The 6,834-nt window shown below is 36.6% G+C and overlaps 1 long non-coding RNA gene across 1 annotated transcript; it reads left to right on the top strand.

The window, feature by feature from the left end:
* Positions 1–2,354: 2,354 nt before the first annotated feature.
* Positions 2,355–6,407, top strand: LOC128600836 (uncharacterized). The gene is made up of 3 exons (XR_008384609.1): positions 2,355–2,775; positions 3,066–3,153; positions 3,891–6,407. It is a non-coding gene; the product is annotated as an uncharacterized LOC128600836 (long non-coding RNA).
* Positions 6,408–6,834: the final 427 nt, after the last annotated feature.

Genomic DNA, 6,834 nt, shown 5'->3' with positions numbered 1-6,834 from the left:
TAATAAAGGTAAATAGAAAGGTATATTTCTCTCCACCTAGGAGATTACTTCCATTCTCTGATGGATATCGCTACAGTCAGTGTGTTTATATGTACAAAATAATAATAATAATAAAAAAAATCAGACTTGGGAAATAATCCATCCAAAATGTTTATGTCACGTAATGGAGGCACAGACAAAAGCAATGCAAGTATGGCAGTTTAATCAAATAAAATAAGTCTAAAGGATCAGGCCGAAATCAGTAAACATAGACAGGCAGAGGTCATGTGATCAGGCAAACAGTCCAAACTAGACAAGGCAGAGAGGCGAGGTCGTAAATAAACCAAAATAAACAAATCAAGGCTTGGTAACGGCAGAGATAAAATGCAGCTGAGCATATACTTCTCAACTAGATGAGTGAATGAAAGGCCGCATTTACACTACATGGTTCAAGTGACCCAATTCCGATTGTTTCCTCCCGTGTGGCACAGATCGGATAGGACCCATGAACGTGTAAGAAGGTAAAAAGCACTTGGATTCCGATATTCTCAGATCCGTTTCAGGCCTCATTCATGTGTAGAAATAACTCTGATATGAATCGGATACGTGCATTTACGTCTGACAGTTCGTGGAAGCGGACAGATCGGATATTCCCATCGATGCGAGTCGTACGTCATTAAGAAAGCGACGGCGGTGAATGACATCGACTCAAATGTACGCCATCTGCGAAAACACAACTCTCAGCAAGGGCTCTCTTCATTTTGTCTCCGCCTTAAGAGGCCAGTGTTTTGCTGGTTTGTGGTGGTATGACAGTTTATAGTAATCTGTATAATAGTATAGGAATATACTGTACACACACACTATATATATCTAAAGCTTCCAAAGGGGAAATTTGTGTTGATAAAATTGCTAAATATTTTTATTAAAAATAATAATAATAATAATAATAATAATAATAATAATAAACATGGAATCATTTTACTAGTAACTATTTGTCAGTCTTTATAACTGATACTACTTGCAAAAATTCAAATTTATACAAAAATGGAAGGTATAAAGCACTGTAATGTGACGTTAAAGGATAAATAATCAGCGATGGGGTAGTATAAAGCGGTACAATATGACACATAGTCACCACCCTGAAGTTGATTATATTTCTATAACAGCACATCCTGAAGTGTTTTATTTCTCTTATACCACAGCCGTTATCTCACATGGACTATAAATCCATCCATCCATCCATCCATCCATCAGTTTTCTATACTGCTTAGCCTACGCAGGGTCACAGGGAGACTTCTATCCCAGGGGACTTGGGGCACAAGGCAGGGGACACCCCATCACAGGGCACAATCATACACACATTCACACACTACAGACAATTTAGAGATGCCAGTCAGCCTACAGTGCATGTCTATAGACTTGGGGAGGAAACCAGAGTACCTGGAGTAAACTGACGCATGGGAATATATATATATATATATATATATATATATATATATATATATATATATATATATGTATATGTATATATATATATATGTATATATATATATATATATATATATGTATATATATATATGTATATATATATGTATATATATATATGTATATATATATATATGTATATATATATATGTATATATATATATTACATTTTTGAATCCTAACCCAGACTGAAAATTCTGTATATGAACATTAGTTGCCTGTATATCAGTATGCTAGTTCCACCCTCACTTCTTTCCCTGATGGCAGACTTTTATTCACTGCCAGTGAGTGACTGACAAAATGATTTTGTTTCACACATGCTGAAAAATGCATATGATTAGGTCTGTCAGTCATGCAAAAAAAAACCAAAAACAAACAAACCCAATACTTCGTCTTGGTTAAAGGATAATCATTTAACATCAGAGTAATTGTTGAGTGGCAGGTCTGAAGATGACTTCTCACCTGTTTTTTTTTTAGGTTAGAATGTGAGCTGTGTGCAGAGGTATTGAAATAAAGTAATGTGAGTCATTGCTGAACACCAAATGATCTATACAAGGACTACAAGGACATTTTATACAAGGACAGGATCATGTAATTACAACATTTTTTTTTTTTCTAGTTTTCTAATTCTAATTTCTAGTTTTCTAATTGGTCAGTCAGTTTTTAATGCAACTGAAACACAATGCAGAAAACACACAAAAATATATATATATACATATATATATATATATATATATATATATATATATATATATATATATATATACATATATGAAATGGCTGAGCGCAACAGAATAAATATCACCCAAATTTCTCCTTGGGGATCAATAAAGTACTCTCTCTCTCTCTCTCTCTCTCTCTCTCTCTCTCTCTCTATCTATCACTCTATCTATCATCAGACAATTGCGTGTTCGAATTCTGACAATGCTACAGCTGTCAGTGGCCAGGAGTCCAAGAGTGCAGAATTGGACATTCTCTTTGGGTGGGCGGGGCATACTCTCTCTCCCCTGTCAATCACAGTGACCCTAGCCAATTGTTGGTTTCTGTGGGCTCATATATGTGGAAGAGGGTGGATAGCAGTTTCCTGTGAGTGTGTTACGCTGCTCTGTGAGAGAGCATAAGTAGAATAAGAGAAAATATGCAGTTGGCTGACTTCACGTGTCTCAGACAAAGCACGCGTTAGCCATCACCCTCCCCGGTTGCTAGCTGTCGTGTGATAGGAGAGAGCTGGCTAATGGGTGGGAATTGGCAGAAGACCAAACTGGGAAGAAAATGGAGAAAAAAATGGCTGACAAATCTTTTGGGTTTGGTGTGAGTATGTGTTTATTTAGAATTGTTCTAATATGATTTTTTTTTTTTAGTCCATCATGTTTTTAAAGTCCTCATGAAATCAAAATGGATGTTTTGTGGCTTTTAGTATGAAAATGTTCGCTTTAATGGTATCTATAAGCTAATGTGCTCCAAAACAATGACAAAATTTGTATTTAGAAGATATACGCATTCAAAATTTACACTCTCTCTCTCTCTCTCTCTCTCTCTCTCTCTCTCTCTCTACCACCGATACGGATCAACAATTCTGATGACATCATTCTGCACTCCAGCTTCTTATCAGACTTTCTGTCCAATCAAATTCTCTCTAGAATCTGAACTGTCCCGCCCCCCAACAGTTGTAGCTTTCCTGGCTGTGAGGTAAGCTAAATGCAATTGGCTTAAAAAGCGGGAGGAGCCACATGATATGTCCCACCCTGACTTCCTGTTTCAGTGGAAACTATATCAGCACATTGAATAGGCACTTCACAGGGAATTTAAAGGAGAAGCGTTTAGGCAGAATATTAAATTCCCAATAAATAATACGCAAACAAACAAAAAATAAATATTTTATTTTACTGCCAAACACCTATTGCTTTTCAAAAAGATTTTAAATTGGTTGGAAGGATTTGAAAACATTTTTTCATTCATATGTACTATATGCTTTATTTTTTAAGCTATTGTTGTTTTTTTTCTTTAACTATGATTTACTAATTATTAATCATTTTTTTAAATTAAATAATTCTACATCCACGTTTAAGATTATTCTGTTTTGTGTAAAGTGACACAACGGCCATAGCTCCAGATACACAACCTGGTACAACCTTGAGCTCAGGTTACCGTCTCTGCTGAGTTTCGCATGTTCTCCCCATGTCTGTGTGGTTTCCTCCAGGTTTTCTGGTTTCCTCCCACCTCACAAAAACATGCCGGTACTTGGCTTGGTGACTTAATAGGCTGATGTTCCATCCAGGGTGTATTCCCTGTGTATCCCAGTGTAGTCTCAGTGTTTAAGTCTAGGCTTAAAACGTATTTGTTTACTCAAGCCTACCCTGACTAGATTCTGTTCTACTACTTCGCAGTCATAATAATCTTTTTTCTTCCTCTCTCCTTTCGCCGAGCCCCACACGAATTTATGGAGATACTAGAGATCCAGATCCTTTCTGCCTCTGGATGGAGCTCAAATCTTCTCTAATTCCAGACTGCTGGGACTACGGCTGCTCCTAAGGCCATACAGACTTCATATAAATCCATAATGAACTTTTTCACACCATCTGTTGTTACCCAGATGAGGACGGGTTCCCTTCTGAGTCTGGTTCCTCTCAAGGTTTCTTCCTCTTAAAACATCTTAGGGAGTTTTTCCTTGCCACCGTCGCCACTCAGTGGCTTACACAGTTGGGATAAATTCACACCTTTAATATCTGTATACCGTGTTGATATTTCTGTAAAGCTGCTCTGAGACAATGTCTATTGTAAAAAGCGCTATACAAATAAAATTGAATTGAATTGAATTGAATTGAATTATCAGGATAGACTCTGGATCCAGCACAACCCTGGACAAGATAAAGCTGAGAATAAAGAGTGAAGGGATGAGTAAACCAAGCTCCAGGGACAAGAAATGATCTTTCATCCCATTTAGCACATGATATGGTCGTGCTGTTTGCCCGACCACTTGAATAATGTGAATCATATACATGTATTAATGTTATTAACGTGCATGTAAATGCATTCAGGTTAATGAACCTTCACCCTATTAAGACCGCATCGAGTGTGTGAAATCAGCCGTGTGGCGTAGATTGGGTATATACGTCAGGATGGTGCTGCCATGAAAGCAAATGACCCTCGGTCACAGAGGAGGAGATTTCATTTCTTACCGTCCTTCACAAATCAGGGACTTAATCAGCTTAGTGTGGGGGAACCAAATCAACAGGAGTTTCAGAAACATAATTAAAGAGCCATTTACTGTGCCTCATTTCCACTGACATAATGAGAGAAGGAAAACCTAATGAAGCTCTGCCTCTCTCTGTTCCACGCACCTTTATCTCTCACTACGAGAGGTCTGAGATGAGCCTGCAGTGTCAGAGGACACGGGCGTAATGGCAGGATTGGAGAAGACGGAGGATTTCGGGTGAAAGGAAAACAGAGGGAGTGCTAGTGTTCATTGTGGAAGAATGCCGAGCGGAGAGTGTGTAGTAGACACTGTGTGTTCGTGCATTCATTCTTTCTTTCTCGCTTGCTTCCTTTTTCTTTTTTCTTTCCTTCAATCCCTTTTTTATTCTTTATCTCTATTTTTTAAATTCGTTCTCTCTCTTTCTCTCGTTTCTTTCTTCCTTTCATTTGTTCATTTTTATTCCTTGTTCCTTTATCTCTCCCTGTCTTTCCTTCTGTCCTTCCATCCTTTCCATTTCTTTCTTTCTTTCTTTCTTTCTTTCTTTCGTTCATTACTTTTTTCTTTGTTCTTTCCTTAATCTTCTTTCTTTCTTTCTTTCTTTCTTCCTTCCTTCCTTCCTACCTCTTTCTCTTTTCTCCTTTCCTTCATTCTTTTATCTTTCTTAATTCTTTTATCTCTTTCTATGTCTCTCTATTTTCTTTCTTTCTTTCATTTTTTCTTTCTTTCTTTTGTTCATTACTTTTTCTTTCTTCCTTTCATTACTTTTTCTATCTTCTTTCCTTTATCTCTTTCTTTCTCTCTTTCTTTCATTCATTACTTTTTCTTTCTTTCTTCTTTCCTTCCTTTTCTCTCTTTTCCCCTTTCCTTCATTGTTTTATCTTTCTTCATTTCTTTATCTCTTTCCTCTGTCTCTCTTTTCTTTCTTTCTTTCGTTCATTACTTTTTTCTTTGTTCTTTCCTTAATCTTCTTCTTTCTTTCTTTCTTTCTTTCTTTCTGTCTCTCTTTCTTCGTTCCTACTTTTTTTCTCTTTTCTCCTTTCCTTCATTCTTTGATCTTTCTTAATTTTTTTTATCTCTTTCTATGTCTCTCTATTTTATTTCTTTCTTTCTTTCCTTCCTTCCTTTTGCAGACCGAAGCCCTCATTGGTGCACTCTTGCACACGTTTGTCCAATCTCTCTTAATTCTGACAAATTGGTAACACTCTTAATGAATTAAACTCTTTGCGAAGCTTGAGGAAAGCTCAGGCTCGCTGGGCTCATTTTCATTGAAATGTTTTAATTGGACCACTTTTAATTGGATTGGTAAATTTCGGAGATAATCAACTCTCCCTGCCTGCATTCGGAGTCTTGACATCTCAATGAAAAGTAACGCTCACATTTAATATGGTTTCATCACTGTACTTGTCTTTATTCATAAATAGCTGGAGAGCTGTTATGTGAAAATAACGGATAATTCCACTATTAGTTGCGATAATGTGCAACAAACACTTTATTAAAACCTTGTCATAAAAACTGTTGTATTTTAAACGCCAATGTTAGAATGGACTGTCACATGACCCTTAAAGCCATAGTCTAATTTAAGCTCATTTAAGCTCTATTAAACAAACACGAAAACCCCTTATAGTATGTCTTCCTTAAAATGACCAAACGTTTGTATAGAATGCTTTCGTACACACTTTCGTTTACATTTTTTTTTAAAAAACCTCAGCGTACATACTCTATATACTTTGGTGTCGTACATAACCCATAATCCTGTGCGTCATCTTAGGCACTGCATACAGAAACGATGGTGGAAAACACCAGGGAGTTTGTGGACAAATAGGCAATTTGTAGACAAGAATAAGTGGTGTCACAGTCTGGGATAGTTGTCCCAGTTTGAATAAACTTTCTTCTGATTCAGTTAAAAGCAGGTGGGCGTGCTGTTTTCATTTATAGATGGTATATCTATGCTGTCGCTACGTCGTATTTATCAGTTAGATAATGATCAAGAATGAATGTTCGATACGTAAGTAATACAATAAAATTAAATATAATGAGATGCGGCCCACTGTGAACCTGCTTACTTTTACCACACTAAATTAGACTATTTTCCTTTAACAGCATGTCCTGAAGTGTTTTATTTCTCTTATATTACAACACTACTTTTTTTTTCGCCCATACTGTACAGTATATAG

The sequence above is a fragment of the Ictalurus furcatus genome, chromosome 24, assembly GCF_023375685.1.
Source record: "Ictalurus furcatus strain D&B chromosome 24, Billie_1.0, whole genome shotgun sequence".
Classification (NCBI taxonomy): Eukaryota; Metazoa; Chordata; class Actinopteri; order Siluriformes; family Ictaluridae; genus Ictalurus; species Ictalurus furcatus.
Note: the sequence above shows the minus strand (reverse complement) of the source record. Positions and strands in the feature narration are given on the sequence as shown.